Below are 18818 nucleotides of genomic sequence, written 5' to 3'. Positions count from 1 at the left end.
TGTCCAGGCTGGAGAAAAGGAGGCTGAGAGGTGGCCTCATTCCTCTCTGCAGCTTCCTGAAGAGGGGAAATGGGCAGGGAGGTGCCGGTCTCTGCTCCCTGGGAACCAAGGACAGGACACGTGGAAATAGCACAAAGCTGTGCCAGGGGAGGTTGTGCATGTGTGCTAGACATGGGTGAGCTTCAGGACATTCAGAAGCAATTCTACTATAGTACATGAGGTCTTCTTCACAAGACTTAATTATATTTGTTGCTTCATGAGCACTGACTTTTTCCCTGAGGTAGCTTGGTCAGGCTTGTATTTTGGAATGCCTCCAATTGTCATTTCAATTTATAATGTGCAACTGAGCATACGCTTTTGAATCTCAAAGAACAAGCATAGCATGAAGGCTGAAATGATGAGCATGGACACGTATAAACTACCCTGATAGAAATGACATAGGCACAAACTCCTGTGCACCGATGACATAGATTTCCAGCATGATTTTGTATTTCAGGATGTGTGATGTAAGCAATTGACATTAATGACTTTGGGATATTACATGATCTTTCTGTAAACAGAGATAATATTGACTCTAAAGGGTGAGATCTAATTTGTAGCAGAGCTCTCCTGAGGAATTTTCTGAAGAAACAGTGTAGGGGCTCAGCCTAGCTATTCAGAAGGGAGTGAAAATGGTGCACTGGGATGAAAAAAAAAATTCTTTAAATATAATTGTAAAGTGACTTTCTGCCGCATGACTTCCCTGTAACCATGATTTCCTCCCTATTCTCCTTCCTCATCTATTTCTCAGTGTGTATATCTATATTGCTGCCTTGCGGACTGGTGCTCTGATTCCACACGATGCCTGTGACAAAACTAATGATACAACAGTGTGTTACTCCTACAAGACAGCTGATGCTGGATTTGATATATTTTTTCTACTTTATCAGCAAATACCAATCCCATCTCCTCTTGCCCCTGCCATCTTAGATACCAGCGTTTCCTGTAATATGTGGTTTCACTATTCCTTTCCTTGTTGATAATTTCTATAACTTTCAAGTTTTGCTGGTGTTAAATTTGACATATTCCATAAGATAGCAACTTTCCACTTTATATTTTAGAGTTTTCTGGTGCTGAGATTGTAGTAGAATACATACCTTGTATTTGTCAGTCATCAGCGTACTGCTGCCTGCCTTGATTGATGTACTTTATCTTTAGTAATTTGTTGTATCTTGCTTGCCTTCTCTCCCCTCCTTTTTCATGAGCAGAAAAGACTGGCTACTGCTCTTCCATAAAAATACTTTATATATCAATCAATGTTATATGTGAATTTGGTCTTAACATCACTGAAAAGTGCAATATGTTATGATGTTCAGAGAACACACAAAACTGTATAAAAGTTTGTTCCTACCTACAGCCCTGAAATATCCATTATATGTATATTTAAAGATTTACAGTGCTGTATCTGTGGAACATAAGTGCTCAAGTTACTCCATAATATTCTTGGAAGGATTTTCCTTTATCTAGCATGGATTTGTGTGTGTATGTGTGTATGTTCAACTTATTTTTTGCACCTACTACTATTTTTTATCACCCCCCCCCTCCCCCTTTTTTTAGTGTGTCGTAAACTTCTTTCTTTTGCTAGAAGGCTGGGTAATTTCTCTTACATCTATGAGATATGTGTGGTTAAAAAAATAAACCCCTCCAAATAATGTTTCACTTGCCCCCTATCTGCTTTTCATTTTGCCTTATGCAAGTCTTTTAAAATATTCGTGATGTGGGAAGAAGGCGTTATTTTGCAAAAGGTGCTTTTCAATTAAGTTTATTTTCTTGATCAAGCTTAGCTCTCCAGGACTCTTTCTCTTCTGTCTCAGAGAAGAAAGAGACTACCTTGAAAATTATACTCTTCTGAAATTGCAGAAATACCTATTAACCATAGCATGCAAAGTATTAAAAATATTTCTGAAATTCACCCTAAACACTGATATATGTTTCAAGGCTCTTTGGAGTCAGAGAGTGTTATGGCTGATCTTAGAGTTAAAGCAACCAGGTAAGAAGTGTGAAACAGAAAGGACTTCTCCAAGATTCTGGCTCCTGAGAAATAGTAAAATGGCTCATTTAAACTACTGAAAGTTGAAGATACCCAAAGAACCCACAATGAAAGGGCAGGAAAATTGTCTTACAGTGATACTGTTTGCTTAGTCTTATGTTAGACTATATTGTTTAAACCAGAAGATCTGAATCTTTATTTGAAAGCAGATTCCCAGAGCATTTAAATCAAATTAAAACAATATGTTTATATGCTAGCTTATGGCTGTACAATGGTTTATTCAAAAATCTTTATCTGGGTTGCATCCCAAAAGGGTAAAGCATCTCATATATTTCATGGGAACACTAAAAGCAATTGTTTTTTGGTATGGTTTTGACATGGAAACATCTTGGCTTCAAATTGCTCATAGAAAATATTCATACGTGCTTCAACTCACATTAAAGATCTGTTTTGGTGAGTACAAAGATTTTAAAAAGTATTGAGTAGATGATATGTAACAAAATTGCATGCTTTGAACGTTTAATGGTCTGCTTTTTTCCTTTCCTGCATTTGTTTGTGATATTCAATCAAGATTCCAGGTGTTCACTGCAACACGTCGAAGATGGCTAAAAAATATCAAGATGATGCTAAAAAACAGAAGAGGTTAGGAATAAGTTTAACAATTTTCTGCATGGTGAAGGTCTCTCAGAAGGAAAGCTTCTGGTTTTGTTCTAAGGCAGTTTTAATAAGCTAAGGGAGAGTACTGAACTCTAGGAGTAAAAATAGGTTTTATACAATTAATCAGATTGATCTGACTGAATGGGAAAAGATGGAGATATAGAATAGCTTGATGAAATGGTACAGCTGCTGGTAGTAACAAGTTCTTGCATGTTGGCAGGAATGGTTTGAAGCATGCAGTCATCTTATTAAGGCTATCAAATGGATAATGTATTTGGAAAGGAAAAATGATCTGGTAGTGTTGGATTAATGACTAAATAAGGATTTTTGGTCATTTTAGTGCGGCTCAGAAAAATTAAGCAAGGCTTAGGCACTCTAAATTATTATACCTCAATTATTATAACATAGGTTGTGAACCAATGGATGGGCATGTTCAAATCAGAAACAACTAAGAAAGATGAGCTGCTTATATTTTGGTGGTATCTGTGGTAAAAAGAAGGAAAGTTTTTATACTCACTATGTTTCATAATTCAGGAGTCAGGGGAGACCCAATATGAACGGCAGCAAAAGTAAAATTGATTAAAGGATATATTTGTGCTACAGCAGTGGGAAATGTAACAGATTTAGGTCAGAAACAAACTCATAATCCTAGTGTCTAAAAGCTACCCTCAAATCTAGGACAATCATTATCAGGAGCACATGTAACATGTAACATCAGAGATTATCAGTAAAATGTTCTGTGTTTTTTTCACTTTTCCAGCCTCTGCCATCTCTTCCAGGTGTTGTCATGACCTCCTTCCTTGAGCAAGTTACTCCCACCTGCACATCAGCTTGTTTTGATATCCAGTCAGAGAAGATACTAGTTGGCTTGAGCTTCGCTATGAAGACATAAGATAGCTATTGTGAGTGTGACTATTTCTTACAAACCTTGATTTAATATTTTCCCCCCAGAGATCTTTGCTTTGATGACAATGCAAAGGTACCATATTTCTTGAACTGCTACAGGTATTCTTATTCTTTGGCCCAATGATGGCAATTGATCTCAAGGTTTGATTCTTCCTCCAGTGAGCTGGTGAAAACAGATAAAGCAATGCTGAGATTTCTGAAGACTTACTAACAGCTACTGGGGTCAAGTTTTCCTTATGATCTAGCTAACTGGATCTCTAGACTTAACAATCAGTAAGAGTCATAACGCATGTCTTGATATTTTCCTGACCACCTTCTATTATTTCAGAACTATGATTTCTCATGCTCTGCTTAAAGATTGGCTTTTTAAAAGACATTTCTTGAAATGTTTGGGATGAACGTTGCTATTTGAGATTAACCCTTTAAAGAAAGCAGGTTTAAAATACATGCAAAAAAAAATTACCGATATACTGCAACTTCAGGTCTTCCAATATATTCAGCTGCTGTTTTGAGACTCTTCCCAAAGTCTTTAAGATTCATCCTGGAACATCCATAGAGATTCATTGAAGCAAATACAGAAAATGCCAGTATGTACCTTATAAATGTAGTTTAGAAGAATTCTTTAACTCAAACAATTAATCTGTCAATATCAAAATTAACCACATTTAATACATTTTGGATAACCTTTTCAGCCACTGGTCTTGATCATGTCACGTTAATTTTGACTGGGTTGAGTGGATATTCCTTAGATTTGGAGAAAACTCTGTCTGGATTCACACATTTCCTGGCACTGTTCCTAAGGAGGCATTTGTTATAAACTCCTGAATGCTACTTGGACAGCTACTATTAGTTATTTTTTATTGTTGCAGAATCAACTGGTTTTAGAACAATGGGAAGGGATCAGCTACACATCAAAACTTCTACCACTGGTTATGTTCACCTTTGACTCATATTGACCCATATCTTACCAACGAAATTGAATAACTTTGTCAGTGTATTACTATACATCAAAATGTTCACAGTATTGTTCTGGATTCTGACAGATCCCTTTGGAATATGAATTAATATGTAGAGCTATGAATACAGATATTGAATTAGTGGGTTCATACTGAATTGTTTTAGTAAATTTAAATCTTCATTTGGTCTTCTCACTTTTGAGGCTTTCAAAGTGAAAATTTAGTACAAACAATGAAACAATTAATGATAATAAAAGGCCCCTTGACCATCGTAACATTCAGATTTACATGAATGCATGTCATAAAGAACTGATACTCTTTCCCCTTGAGATATATTTCAAAAGGCATCCATCTGAGTTATTTAATTGAATCACTTTGTGCTCCATTCAGAGGCATCCTGTGTTTCAGGAGGAATGTAAAACTGTAGAATAAATTTTATTCTAGTATCTCCTCCCCATTTTTTTTGTAGATAAATCAACTCACAAAGTTATATTTAGCAGAATGCCACGCTTCTGAACTGGTAAAACAAATTTGTTTGGGCTTTCAATAGCACTCACTAATGATGAAAACTGATGCCTTGAATGCAAATTTTTTTCTTTTGTACAGTACACTCTGGCTTTATAAACTCTTGAAAATTGCTATAAATACAGTTGCATACAACACAGTATAACCAGAGGAAAGCATAAAGCCATTATATGTATTTTTCTGTTATAAACTCTTTGTTTAAAATGGTTATTTAAAAATGTGGATTACCCATTGTATTTCTGTAATTTTTGAAGCATGTAAGGCAGAAAAGCAGAGACTATAAGGGATTGTCATTTCAATCTGGAATGTCACCAGCCTGAGAGAGAAAAACCTAAAGGGCGAAGACAAATATGCAGCTGCATAAAAATAACTGTTTTGACCCCTTCATGTGTCAGTCATTCATGCTGTCTATAGCAAAGTAACACACCTGACAAAATACTGAGTTTTATTGTTCCATGAGGTTACTTTCAGATGCTCCTAAATAACCCTCATTGTTACAGCTGCCAAGACTCACCTGATGAAACATGTTTGGATTCAGTTAATCATCCCTTTCACGGGGGTCATAAAAGGAAGGCAGCAGTTCATCTTTTTTGAAAGGTAGAAAATAGAACATAAAGCCTCTGAGTCTGTTGTGTTAGTTATTGGGAAACTGCCATGCCTCATTTGTATAAAATCTGGAAACAGAGAGGAAGGGAAAGGTATTCCAAAATATTTGCTAACCTGTGCAGTCTTAGATAGCCTCTGGAAGTAAAGCAGGCATTCAGTCTAGGAAGTAGGGGAAATAGCCCCCCTGGACGTGTACCCTATATCTTGCCATTCTCAAAGGTAAAGGTTAGGGTATGTTTTTTTGTCTTCTGTGGGCAGAGCAGTCCTGAAGCCCTGAGAGAAACAGTACCATGGATATGGTTAAGTTTGGGGACACAAATTAGAAACATATGGAAAAGATGGGCAATATTATTATTGATTTATTATTAATAATTTATTAATATTATTATTAATTTATTTCACTGTCTCCAGCAAGGCACCCTTTTGATAGCTGTCCCTCTGATTATTTTCTAAAATTGTTAAAGGAATTTACATCCTTGTTTGTGTAACTCCGTTTGCCCTTTGAGGCCATTTCTCCTTGGTGGTTTTGATGTTTCAGGCAGGAATTGGACCTTTCTGAGTATTATAACACATCATTTGAATTAGATAAGTTTTTTTTTTGTTTTGTTTTGTTTTTTTTAATCTTCTTAGGCAGGTTGCGGAAGCCCCTTCAATTCACAGAAGAGATCAGGATAGACAAATGTTACCCGGGGGTACCGGTACAATTTCTGTAATGGGGATGAAGGGGGAAATAAACGATGTCCTTGGCTGTCCCCTGGCAATATCAACAAAAAATGTTTGCATTTTCTACATTACAGAAGACTCAGAAGAAGAATTTTAATTAAGTAAGAGCTGCTTATCACATGCGACTTTTTCTTGTTCTTGAGAAACATCTTTAATCTCAGCTTCTTTAGTAATTGGTTTACATCTACTGCTAGGGGTAGAGTGTTTTTTCCTAGACAGTGAAAATGATGTTTATTTTTGGTTTTAAATCGCGTGCGCTATTATTGCTACATATTTCTTTCATGATCATCTTGATTTTTTGCTTACACATTTTTGTGCATTTTTCACTGAAAAGGTTTCCAAAACAGTCATTTTCAAGGTAAATGATGACAGTCAGAAAAAGTTCCTGCTTCAAGGCCAACAGCTGCTTCAGTTCCTGCAAATTTCCTGAACATATTGGATGGCTGCCACCAGCAGTAACGTCACTGTTTAGGTGTATGAGTCTGCCACATTTTTTCAAACCTTGTAACCTACAAACTCATTCCTTGTGTGATGATTTCAAGGGTTTTTAAATACAAGTGTGTAATTTATTTATGTGCATTTACCATTACACAATTAAGTCCTGAGATTATAAACTCTTCAGAACAGCAATTTCATTTTATATTATTACTGAAAAATGTTTCCCATTCTTTACAATGTCCAAGAGAATGTAATCAAATCCTACAAGTGGCCTTCCAAGAGAACGCATTGTGCTGAAAAGTAGTGGGGAGAAAATCATTGGCCAACCACAAAGCAGTGCCTCGAGGGCCTGTGCTGGGCTCTCTGTCATTTGTGATGATGTTTCCATACTTTTCTCAGTGTGAAAGGGAGCACTGAGAGTATTTTAATCCTTTCTTTTTTGATCCATGGGCACAGAGAAAGAGATTAATACAGCCCTTTAAAAGGCAATGTTTTTCCTTGCACTTATATGTGTTCTCTATACACTCCTGTGTAAAAAGCTATTATATTTTGCCATGGATAAGACCAGTGCAGAAATAGTACATTTAATTTGTTTCACTGAGCTAAGTAAGCTGTTTTAAAAACTGATGTAGATCTGACCTGCAGATGAGATAGAGTTAAATGAGCATTTCCTACCATGCATACTTGGAAGAGTAAGGCATTGTCTGTAAATAGTGTGTCTATTGGTTAGAGTAATATATTTGCATAAATAACACATGAAAAATGACTGTTTATCTGTTTTCCTCCCACCTACTTGAATCACAAAACCTCATTGAAATTCATGCCTGAATTAAAAAAATGAAATAAAATTGTGGAGCAGTTAAAGTAATTAGAGGTATTGTTTTGAGTAGATGGAGAAACAGTTATGAACATTGCATAGGTATTCGTAAATAACAACATTAAATTAATGATAGCTTTTTTATATATAATGTTTTGTTTGTTGTTCTGTATCTGCTATTATAAATCACACAGGATCTTTCTCCAGCTAAGCTAAGATACACTGAAGTAGCTTGTGTTAGGTCACGAGTTTAGGAATTTGTTTTCACCAAACACACCTGGTTTACATGCTCACCTTCACCCCATTTGAGAAATGGCAAGAGGAAAACATCATTATCATTGGAGTTGTGTTTAGTTATTTGTACAGAGACCATAGCCTTATTGAAAAACATGAGTATTGCCAACTGCAGAAATAGCACAGTGAATTGGAAGTGATGGACTGACGTGCTCAGCAAAAAAAGAGTTTGTGGAAATAAAAATTTAAAGATTGAACTCCAAGTACTTTCTCCTGTGCAGCAGTCGGAGGGAAGACAAGGGATTAAGTGTGAAGTGTAAGGCTATTGCAATGGAATCATCCGAGGACATTATTTAAATGGAAGGATGTAAAAGAAAAAAAAAATGAACAGGCTCATAGGAATAAGGATTTCTATTACAGAAACTTTCAGAAAATGTGGTATTGCAGTGTGGGTGCTTCTAGCAATGAAGCAGTGTAATAGCCATTCCCAGGGGGAGGGGGCTGATGTGGTACTTCTGGCTAACTAGGAATTGGTAGCAGAATACTGCCAATGTTCTACTAGCAGAAGAAACAAAGATGCTACACCCATGGTATGCACCCATGGTGTTCATGTTCCCATAGCAAACCAGTGGAAATTGTTTTCTAGGTAAGTGATTCCCTACCCTAAAGGGTTTAATTTCTAGTCTTTGAAATAATTATTTTTGCCTTTTACAATCAAATCTTCATATTTCATTTTGGATCAAGCAAACTAATGTAGGGTATTGGAAAATTTTATCTTTTAGGTTGTTTTTCCTCATATCCTTGTATTTATTTATGTACTTCACATGACTTTCAAGAAGAAACAGTTGTGAAAAAATTGCTCATAACTGCAGCTTTCATTGACATTAATGACTTTGTACTAAATTCAATTTTGGATTTACTACATTTCCAGCACTCTGTAAATAGAATCTCCCATTGTAGAAAAATTGTACTTTTGATAGTACAGGTAATTTCCTTGTTAGCTCTAGCTTATGTGGTTTTTATTTATTTATTTATTTATTTTTATTAGTCTAAAGACCAAATGTGCTGCTTTCAGTTTCCCCTTCAGCTTCTGCCTAAGAAATAAGTTTATTGTTACAAAAAAATATAAAAATAAGTGTAGTAGGAAGAAGTTTTTACTCTCAGGAGCTTGAAGAAATGTGGCATAGTAGCTGTTTACCTGATTTTCTCATATCTCAAATGAAAAGCCTGGACTGATTTGTACAAAACGAAGCAGGGATAATTCAAGAAATGAACATTTAGGTCCTCTTCATTCCAAAATATAGCTACTTTATAATATGATGTTGGCTATGCCAGTGTTTGACTAGGTGCAGACAAAGAATGGGAGGAAAGGTTTGAGTCTTCTGAGAAAATGGCTCAGCATAATCACAAACACTATTTGCCTAAATAAGAAAACACCCCAAAGCTGCAAAAACACCCAGGTTTGGACATTTCACATGACTGGGGAAGAGCAGTGGGTGCTACACCCCCCTGCTTGTCATGGCACATCTCCCCACCAGGAGGTTGGTGATCATCCTGGATGTTTCAAATGGAAAGCTATGCTGGGGTTCCCAAATGCTAAATGAACATGAGCATGTATGAAGTCCTACGGACTTATTCTTGTAAACATTTTCTCACAGTTTCAGTCTTGACAGCACTAGGATAATTTTTAAAGCTTACCTCTACTCTTTAGCAATCAATTAGGTTTAAACAAGTCAATGTGTTCACAAGTAGTAAGGGGAGGGGGGGCAGGAAGGCCTGCAGGCAATGCAGTGTGGTATAGACAGATAAGATATGAAGAGGTACACATTGAAAAACAGGGCTGGAAAATGACTGAAAAGTTTAACAGATGCTCCTCATAAACCAATATACAGATTTTACCTCAAATTTCATGAAGAAATACATACAGTACATTTGATATACCGCAGGTACATAGCTGCAGGAACTCTATGTGATACATAAAGTGATTTCCCAATTAAGAAGATAAAAGGCTGAAATAACAGCACTGGGCAGATGTTAGTCATTGCTAAAATCTCTGGTTGTTGGGTGTTCTGCTGATGAGGATAAACTGGAATTTTACCACTTTAATAAAATGATTTCTAAAAAAAAACTTTTGCAAATTTCATCCTAAATCTGGATGCAGGGAGGGTTTCAGAGGGAGTAGAAGCAGGCTGAAAGCAGCCAGGGAGCTGTTTTGAATAGCTGGTTCCCATGTGGGTGGTGAGTGGTATTGGAAATAACTTTCTCTAAAACAAAACAGTGCTGTATATGAATTCAGAATACAGCAAAAAATGTTTTTTTTTTTTTGTTGTTGTTGTTTTTTTTTTCTTCCAGAAATTTCTATTTCTACAAAATATTGAGGACAAAAATATACCACTGAGGACTTCAGGTACAATGCACAATAACAATTAACTTTCTTTGTGGGAAATAATATGAGTAATGCATCATTGCTGACTACCACAGCCAAAGTTTATAGTGGTTTCTTTTTCAGCCATTAATAAACAGGCTAATGATTAACATTCATTACTGAGAAATGTATTGGATAATACATTATTGAGTTATTATTGCATTATATTATTGAGTTGTTACTCTGAATACACTGCATGCTAAATGTAGTATTTAATTCTAAATTACTGCTTTGTTGCTCCATATTCTAAAGATGCAGCGCAATACCTCATGGCTTTAGTGTTTTCTGTCTTACACTTCAGTTTTCCGCAACATATTTCTGAAAACTCTTTTTTTCCATAGGGCATGTGTAACTCATTCACTCCAAATCACTATTCTGAAGACACCTGTAACTAAAAATGGGAGGGTGATAGCTAATTTTTTCTCAAAATGATGCTTAGAAGAATCATAGGACCTGTATTAAGAACATTTGTGCATATTTCCAGAATTGTTTTTTGCATAGAAAAACTGAAGAATTTAATAGCTGTTTCTCTTCAGGGACATGAGCAATATTAGTGCACATTGGCTTTTTCTGGAGTGACAAACTGATTATTTGCTTACAACAGCATGATTTTAAATTACTATAAAAATGTAATGCACTGTTTATATTTTACTATTTTTATAAATATATGTCAATTGATAATTATGGTATTTCCATTTATAGTGATAGGACAAGGAGTAATGGCTTTGAACTAAAAGAGAGCAGGTTTAGATTGGATATAAGGATTAAATTTTTCATTGTAAAGGTGGTGAGGCACTGGAACATGTGGCCTAGAGAAGCTGTGGATGCCCCATCCCTGGAGGTGTTCAAGAACAGGTAGGACGAGGCCCTGGGCAAGCTGATTTAGTGGGTGGCATCCCTGCCTATGGCAGGGTGGTTGAAACTAAGTGATCTTTAAGGTCCCTTCCAACCAAAACCATTCTATGATTTCAGATTAGGCTAATGAAAAATTCTTCTTCACAGTCAACAGGATAGTGAAAGTCATTAGGTTTCAGGCTTTGGTTCCATCTGGGTATAAGTAAAACTCAATAAAGTGGGCCACAGAATGACAGCTGAGTGCCTGCAATATGGGCTGCAAATTTCATCCTTGCAGTCTTCGCAACACAGGAAATTTACTCCGGTGTGGGGAGATATTAAATTTCTGAGCTTAAAAATTGATTACATATCTGCATAAGGGAATATTAAATTCAGTATACCATCTGAAGGCCAAGGCTCTTAGCAGCTGTGTAAATCATTATAATATGACTGCTGTTCAGTTGCTTATGTTAAATGCGTTTATGGTTGTGGTCCAGTTCTTAGCTCTTGACAGGAGCCGGGGTCACAAAACCACATGTCATTTCTATGCCTTTTTATCTTGTCTTTCATTTCAGCAGGGAGGAATGCATATGGAAAGTGAATTAAGGTACTGACACAGGAAGCTGGCATGGCTAGTGACGAATCTAATACACATCTGTTGTGATGTGAGGTTTAAATTGCCTTCCCTGGGGAGTCAAGCGAGAGAGATTAATCTCAACCCAATACATACAGCATTTTCAAGGTCTAGGAAGTTGACACAGTTGACGCTTAGATTTCATCCAAAAATACTCTCAGACTGGAGATCCAAGAAGCAAGAAAGAATACTGGAGGCAGCAGCAGGAAGGAGAAGGGGTTGGTGGAGCTCAGACCTGTACAGTCATGCCTTTGCTTCCATCCTAAGTGAGTATAGAGCTTGGGTCACAGAAGGAGCAGAAAGGAGCAAAAAGAAGGTGAAAAAGAGATGGTTCTAGTCATAAAAGCGGCAGGAGAGAGATTGCAGTTTTACTGCTGTAAAAATCGCTGGGAGCCTGAGTGACTTCACTTCTTAGCCAGAGAAATCTTAGAGATATTTCTGAGAGGGGTGCTCTTCTAAATGAAAGCACCAAGCTGTGAAATGCTAAAAATATATTTCCTTTTCAGTACCTTATTTAACTTCAAGTTTTCTGTCTTTGGCTTAGGTAAATTAGCTATGTTTGAAGCGTTTGCTGATTTCTCGTCTTCTGCACCACCTCCATGGGAGGTCTGTTTCCTAAAAATGTGAGAAGTTATGAGAACAAGAAAGTTGGTTTTTTTGTTGTTGTTGTTGTTGTTGTTTGCTTTTACTTTTTGCTTGGAGTGTATTCCTGCTGTTCTGCAGCTTTTCAGGGTCTGCTCCCCTTGCACAACAGGGATATGGATATGGAAAAGATATGCTGACTGTAATGCCACTGCCATAGCTTTGCAAGGGGACCAGACTGTCATTGTAAAGGCTCCAGTGTTGTCAACCAGTTTATTGTATGGTCACACAGTGGAAATCTGGGACAATTTGTATCATGCCCTATAAAGGCTTGGCCCCGGGTGGCACAATCTAGCCCTAAGGTAGGAAAAACTACAGAATACCCAAAAGATGTTCAGGAGCATCTTCTCAGTGATTTTCTGCCTTTCTCCAAACTTCATTATGTTTTAGTATGCACTTTAATACAGAAGCCAACACTCCTTTTCCCCTCCAGACAAACTGAGCTCCTTTTTTTCCCAAGGTAAGCTCTTAGAAGTCGCCTTGTTTTGATATTCTGTATATAATAAATATCCCTATATGCTAATGGCATGATACTTCAACGGAAATGAACTACTGATGCATGAAAGGCTCTTACTGGAGTGCAGTGCGACTTGCAGAAGCTCCTTTTCTTTCAAGAAGGCTCAATTACCTTTCTGAAACAGCTGGGACATCACAAGGATAATACTCCCTTTCAGGAGTCTCTCTTTTCAAGCTTCCTACTGATGGAAGCCCTGCGTTGCTGAAAGGTGGCAATTAATCCTTAAACAAAGATATATTGCTTGTTATAGGTTCCTGCTGGTCCCCAGTTGCACAGGAGCCATTTCTATCTACTCAAATCTGGCTTTCTTATGTTATTGTCTACTCCTGTTGTATAAACATCTGACATACATTTTCTTCCAAATAAGTATTTCTTTTTCATTTTACCATTATGGCAGCTGTAGGAGGTGTTTTTCATTTCATAACAACATCCTTGGGGATAAAGAACTAATAGTGAGACTAAATTCCCCAAAGCAATTTTCTTTGATATCCACACCCTCTCCTTGTTCTATTGGTATGATCAGAAGTTAGAAATGGATGAAAGCTATTCAGTCTCAAGTTCATCTCCTGTCAGTGCAAAAGTTGTTCTCTATAGCTTATTTTCAGTGTTTTGACCAATCTGTTATTTCAAATTTTATTATAGCTGTCTGTTAAGAGATGGGAGTTTCTGCTGGTTTTCAGCCTAAATTTTCTTTGTCCTTATTTCATCACTTTATTTATTTATTTTTTCCCATTTCCACTTGCAACTTGAAAGTAGAGAATCAAACACCATTAATACAGGAAAGAAGTTTTTCCTGAACGAAGATAACTAGTAGTGGAAGTCTCACATAGTTTGTGAAGTATTAAGTTTGTAAAGGTTTATTTCTGAAGTATAAAGTTTGTAAAAGTTTATTTCTAAATCTTAAGACACAATAAATATCTTTCTAGGAATGAAACAAAGCCTGCTGAAACAAAGTACAGACTTATGATCCTGCTGACCCTTGAAGGGCTCTAAGCCATTTTGTCTGGCTGAGCAATGTGAGACAAATCAGTCTCACAACTGTTGGCTTCTTGATGGGTTTCGTAGGGTCCACTTTCTGTTTGTGTGAGATTATCGTTTGTTGTCTTCTGATTACAACAAAACTAGTGATACAGTATAAAAACAAGAAGAGGAGGAGGAATCTAGATGATTGTGCTTGCCCCTTTCACTGGCATTTTTAGGAAAAGCAGCTGTGCACCCCACATGTAAGACAGGACAGGTCCTTATCACGTTGAAAGCTTGTGGAATCTTTTGGAAAACAAGGTTGTGGGAGCTACCCTCAGCCATGTGCCTTCCAGCTGAGTCACTTTCCGAAGAAGCAGGGCTGCCTTGCAAGAAGTTGTTCCTCCAGTGCAGGAGGGAGGAGCAGGTGATAGACCCAGTCACAGGCTGAAAAGCCAAGCCTTGTGCATGGACAGCTGTATAGTGGAAACATGGGTCAAACAGGAGATGAAGAGATTAATAAGGAGTAAGGGATGAAAGATAAGAAATCAAAGTACAAGAAAAAAGTCTATCCTTTTTGCTCATTTGGTTAAGATTTTGCTCCTCTGGTTGGTCTACCACATTTTTTTTTTATATATATATTTTTTTTCCCAAATCTATTCAGAGTGATTTACTTCTGTTTGCTTTAAAAATGAAAGTACATCAAGGCTAAATATAAGCATATTTCTAGGTCTTTTGTTCTCTCTTATAAGGGCTGTAGCTAATATTCTTCGCTACCTTGCACCTTGAGACACTAATTACACATGTCAAATGAGGTGTGGACTGCTACCACCAACATCAGAGGAGCGTTTTGTTTGAAGTCTTACAGCTTGCCTGCACAGACTGAAATACTGCCAGAGGTGCAAGACCTGCCTATCCACCCGCATATTTATCTTGATTGAGAGCTTTCTGATTAAAACATGAGAGCAAAACAATGCACTTGGGATACACTCCTTGCTTTTGACATGCTGTTGTCATAAAGTAAGGCAAGTTAGTTAACTCCTCCTATTCCAATCCACCTCTGTGAAGGGAGGTCAAGTGCACACACAGCCTTTACCTAAAGGCAGTGTGAGAGTTCAGCTCAGTAACAGCTGGGATATTCCCTTTTTCATTAGCACAAGATATGGTTGAAAGATAAAACTTTTAAGGCACGGTTAACATTTTTTTTTTTTTTTTTTTCATGGATTTCAGTTTTGACTGCCTCCCAATGCCGCTTGTGGCATTGGAGTTAAGCACAGTCAGGAGTCTTGGGACTCCGGCTTGTACGTTCCTCTGCAAGGGACCTTTTATTTAAGCACTCTTTATGCCTGTCTGCACTTCTGCATAAATAATAAATAATAACAAAGGTGATCCTGTATAAGACGTTTCCCTTTGGAACATAACATCCTGCGGCACTACAGAGGCAGGGAATAGCAAAATATACCGTTGTACTTAGAGCAAAGGAACAAAAATGTGTCTTGATAAAACATCAGGGCCATCTGTGTGTGATATGTTTACCAGGGGTTCGGTATAAGCCTTCAGCAAATGCGTGTATAGTTCAAAAAACAGGTTCAAAAGAGACAGTAGTTACAGACCTGCAACAATTTCATCTTTGCACAATGGATACTGTAAATATAAGCTGCCAATACAAAATGCAATAATAGTGATTTCCAGGAGTTATACTTTCTTGTTTTATCCTTTTTTTTTTTTTTTTAATTATTATTATTTTATTATTTTTTTATACGCAAGCAAGAACGGCTGCAATGTAAAAATACATAGATATTTTTTTTTCCAACACTCACTAATACACTGCGTAATTCAAATTGTTTTAAAATAGCTTCCTAAATTCTGTTTCATTTTGTTATTTTTGGATTTATTACTGCTTTAGTTCATAAAACTGCTGGATTCCAAAATCTGAATTGCAGTCCCTCTATTTTTCTTTACTACAATAAGTTGTACACAAGTATTCTTGATTACTTTCCTTTAGTTTCTCGTGAAATAATAAAGTAACAGCTTTTTATGCTCTATTTAAATTTTGAGTGCCAGCCAAGATCCTTTTCTCCCTGTTTTAGCATCCATTTAAAGTGAGTTTTCTAATCAGCTATGCCCTCCACATCATAAAGCCTCTCCTCTCTATCTTTGCTGATAACTCCAGAGATTTTCAGGCTGGGAAATTATTGGTCATGCTTCCCTAGTTATGCTTCCCCCAAGAATCTAGCCCCTAGGAAATTCATGCTCTGAACTCCCATTCCCTCATCTCGAGAAATATATAGATTTCAGGAGCAGATGGTTACATGTAATTTTGAAGGTCAGCATTCAAGGAGGTTGGAAAACTTCATCTGAATATGCTCTGAATAACATCTGAATGTTCGACAACTTTGTTCACCTTTGTTTTCAGTAAATTTATTTAATTGTTGCGAAGCTCTTTATTTTTATTTTATTTTATTTTATTTTTTCTATGAATGGTGTCTCTTAATTTTCACTGAAAGTTCTGAAAGGACAACATTCAATTTTATATGCAAATATTTTAGTTTGAATCCAGACCCCTGTTGACTTAAAAGGGTTTTGGGTGAGTAGCCAACCTGTGTGTTCAATAAATAACAAGAAAGATTTGCATGCTTAAGACAAGATGTCAGAAAACAGATATAAGCTTGCATGCATGTGCACATATAAATCTGTGTACATGCATGTAGCCCACGAGCTATTCCAGATGAATTTCCACCCTTAACCAAAGGATGCTTCTGTGCACAGCACTGCAGTGCTGAGGGAGACAAAGCCCTTTTCACCCTTCTCGGGGCTCCTCATGATCCCAGTGTTTGCTCCTCTGGTAGCATTGAGCAGAGACTCTGCTGTGCAGCATCTCCGATTCAAGTCATACGAGGTAAAAATAAGGCAGAGTGACTCTGGAAACCACAATATGAGCACGATGGCTCAAAGGATGGGGGAAAAAATGCAGATCACAGAGTAACTCCACTCAGAACTGCTATGTCTGGAAAACTAGATTCACCTTCAAAAGTCTTCTCTCAATGCGAATTTCAGAGAAAAACTAATAATAATAAAAATAAAATATATAAATAAACCAAAAGCTAAAATTCACCTCCATGTATCCTCTTTTTATTATATTCCCTAATGGGAATATAATCAGCCATGGACTGATATTACAAATGAAAAATGTACATTATAACTGTGAAAATAAACTTTGCAGAGAAACAAACTGCATTCAGATCCAAAAAATGGTACTTAACTCTGGTGGTAAAAGGAAAAGACAGTCAATAGTACAGAGAGCTCATCATTATGAACTCGATTATTATGCTCATATTTGAACATTATCAAGTGTTCAGATTTAGATGCCATTTCTAAACATGTCCATAAGTCTCTGCTCTTAGAGATGGATTTACTTTTAGAAGACACTAAGACAGGTATATGCCCATAACAATTCACAGGGACTTTTACTCATAAGATTTTTTATTTTTATTTTATTTTTTTATGTCTTCTGAGATATTGCAGAAATGTGTCTATGTTAAATATGCTATCAGAAAGTTGTCTTCTGGAATCAGTGCGGTTCATGCTATAAGGCTGAGTAGGTATAAAAAAATACTTTTTTTTGTGGCAAAATTTTGAGCAATTTTCCTGGATTTTATTACTTTCAAGGTCAGTTTGCTCCATATTTAGAGAACCAAACTTTCTAAAGCCTCCCCTAACAGGCTATTGATTTGGGAGTTTTTTTGTTTTTCTCTTAATGGAAATAACATCTTTATTCTAGCCCAGTTTTTCCTGCACTTCATAATAATTAGAGTACAATATAATACATTTATAATTCATTGGAGTATAACAAATCTATTCTAAGTTATCACAAGGAGAAAAGCTCTCCTTGCTTGCGTTGCAGAGATGGGGTTAAAATGCAGTGTGCAGTGTGTTTTGCTGTAACTTGCAGTTTTCACCGATACTTGGTCGCTGCGGTCTTTCACTCTCTCCTCTGCTGTCTTGTACAACTCTTTCTCTTCCTTCAGCTAGTTTCATCCCTTCTCTTTTGTCTTTTGTGTTTGAAGGCAAGGTCAGCAAGCTGCCCGTCTGCAAGGGCTCCCAGCAGAGCAGGAGATGGCTGACGTGAAAGCCACCGCTCCGAGCTGCGCGGGGGTAGAGAGGACACCTGAAAGTGTTCTAACAGGAAAAAAGAAAGCTGGAAGGACCCAGAGGTTTACGGTATAACCCTTTGGAAACAAGAGGTCAGATAAGGGTTTGAAATTGTATATAGTTTTCTTCTGGCTTTGATGGAATGTTCCTTTAGAGCCTGGCTGGAAGAAAGGGCTCAAAGTGATGGGAGGGTTGCAAGAGCTCTGATTTTTCTGCCTTATCATCAGTATTGCACGCTTTGCAATAGCCGAAGTCTTTTCCTTCGCTGTTAAAAAGTCTGTGGAGAGAAGAGTAAATTATACCCTTCAATGACAAATTGACTGCGTGAGTAAAGTGCACACACAGAAAATTAATGATAGCAACATTAGCTGTGAAGTGACTTTAACTTCCTCCTTCCTTCACCCGAAGATGGAGGTAGAGTAACACCTCGCAGTGTGAGTGTATTTGTTCTCGCTTCTTGGAGCTACAGGTTGTGCTTTGAGCGTAGGTCAGCTAATGTGGAGAGGTGACTGTTGGAGCTGGGTACCTGAGGTGACTCCACAACTTTGTTGAGTCTTACAGGTAAAACAATGTAGTCAGGTGAAAACACATTGAATAGTCACTCCTCTTTTCGTTTAAATAAATAAATAAATAAATAAGTAAAAACCAGAACTACAGCCTCTTTTCACAAGACTCTACTTTGGCAAACTTTTTATTTTTTTTTCTTTTCTTTTCTTTTCTTTTCTTTTTTTTTTTTCTTTTTTTTTTTTTTGGCAGCACAGTT

At 37.0% G+C, this 18818-nt stretch overlaps 3 long non-coding RNA genes across 3 annotated transcripts in view; 1 reads left to right on the top strand and 2 right to left on the bottom strand.

Moving 5' to 3' along the window:
* LOC118171445 lies at positions 1-9135 on the bottom strand. Its single transcript, XR_004753211.1, has 3 exons — positions 9125-9135; positions 4425-4435; positions 1-165 (listed from the first exon to the last, which is right to left on the bottom strand). It is a non-coding gene; the product is annotated as an uncharacterized LOC118171445 (long non-coding RNA).
* Positions 3257-4129, bottom strand: LOC118171444. The gene is made up of 2 exons (XR_004753210.1): positions 4056-4129; positions 3257-3564 (listed from the first exon to the last, which is right to left on the bottom strand). It is a non-coding gene; the product is annotated as an uncharacterized LOC118171444 (long non-coding RNA).
* The window catches only part of LOC118171438, a 33874-nt gene continuing 18536 nt past the window's right edge, over positions 3481-18818 (top strand). The window contains exons 1-3 of the long non-coding RNA XR_004753205.1: positions 3481-3588; positions 10244-10298; positions 17971-18124. This is a non-coding gene — a long non-coding RNA (uncharacterized LOC118171438). The remainder of the gene's footprint in view (positions 3589-10243; positions 10299-17970; positions 18125-18818) is intronic.

The sequence above is a fragment of the Oxyura jamaicensis genome, chromosome 9 (genome assembly GCF_011077185.1).
Source record: "Oxyura jamaicensis isolate SHBP4307 breed ruddy duck chromosome 9, BPBGC_Ojam_1.0, whole genome shotgun sequence".
Lineage (NCBI taxonomy): Eukaryota > Metazoa > Chordata > Aves > Anseriformes > Anatidae > Oxyura > Oxyura jamaicensis.
Note: the sequence above shows the minus strand (reverse complement) of the source record. Positions and strands in the feature narration are given on the sequence as shown.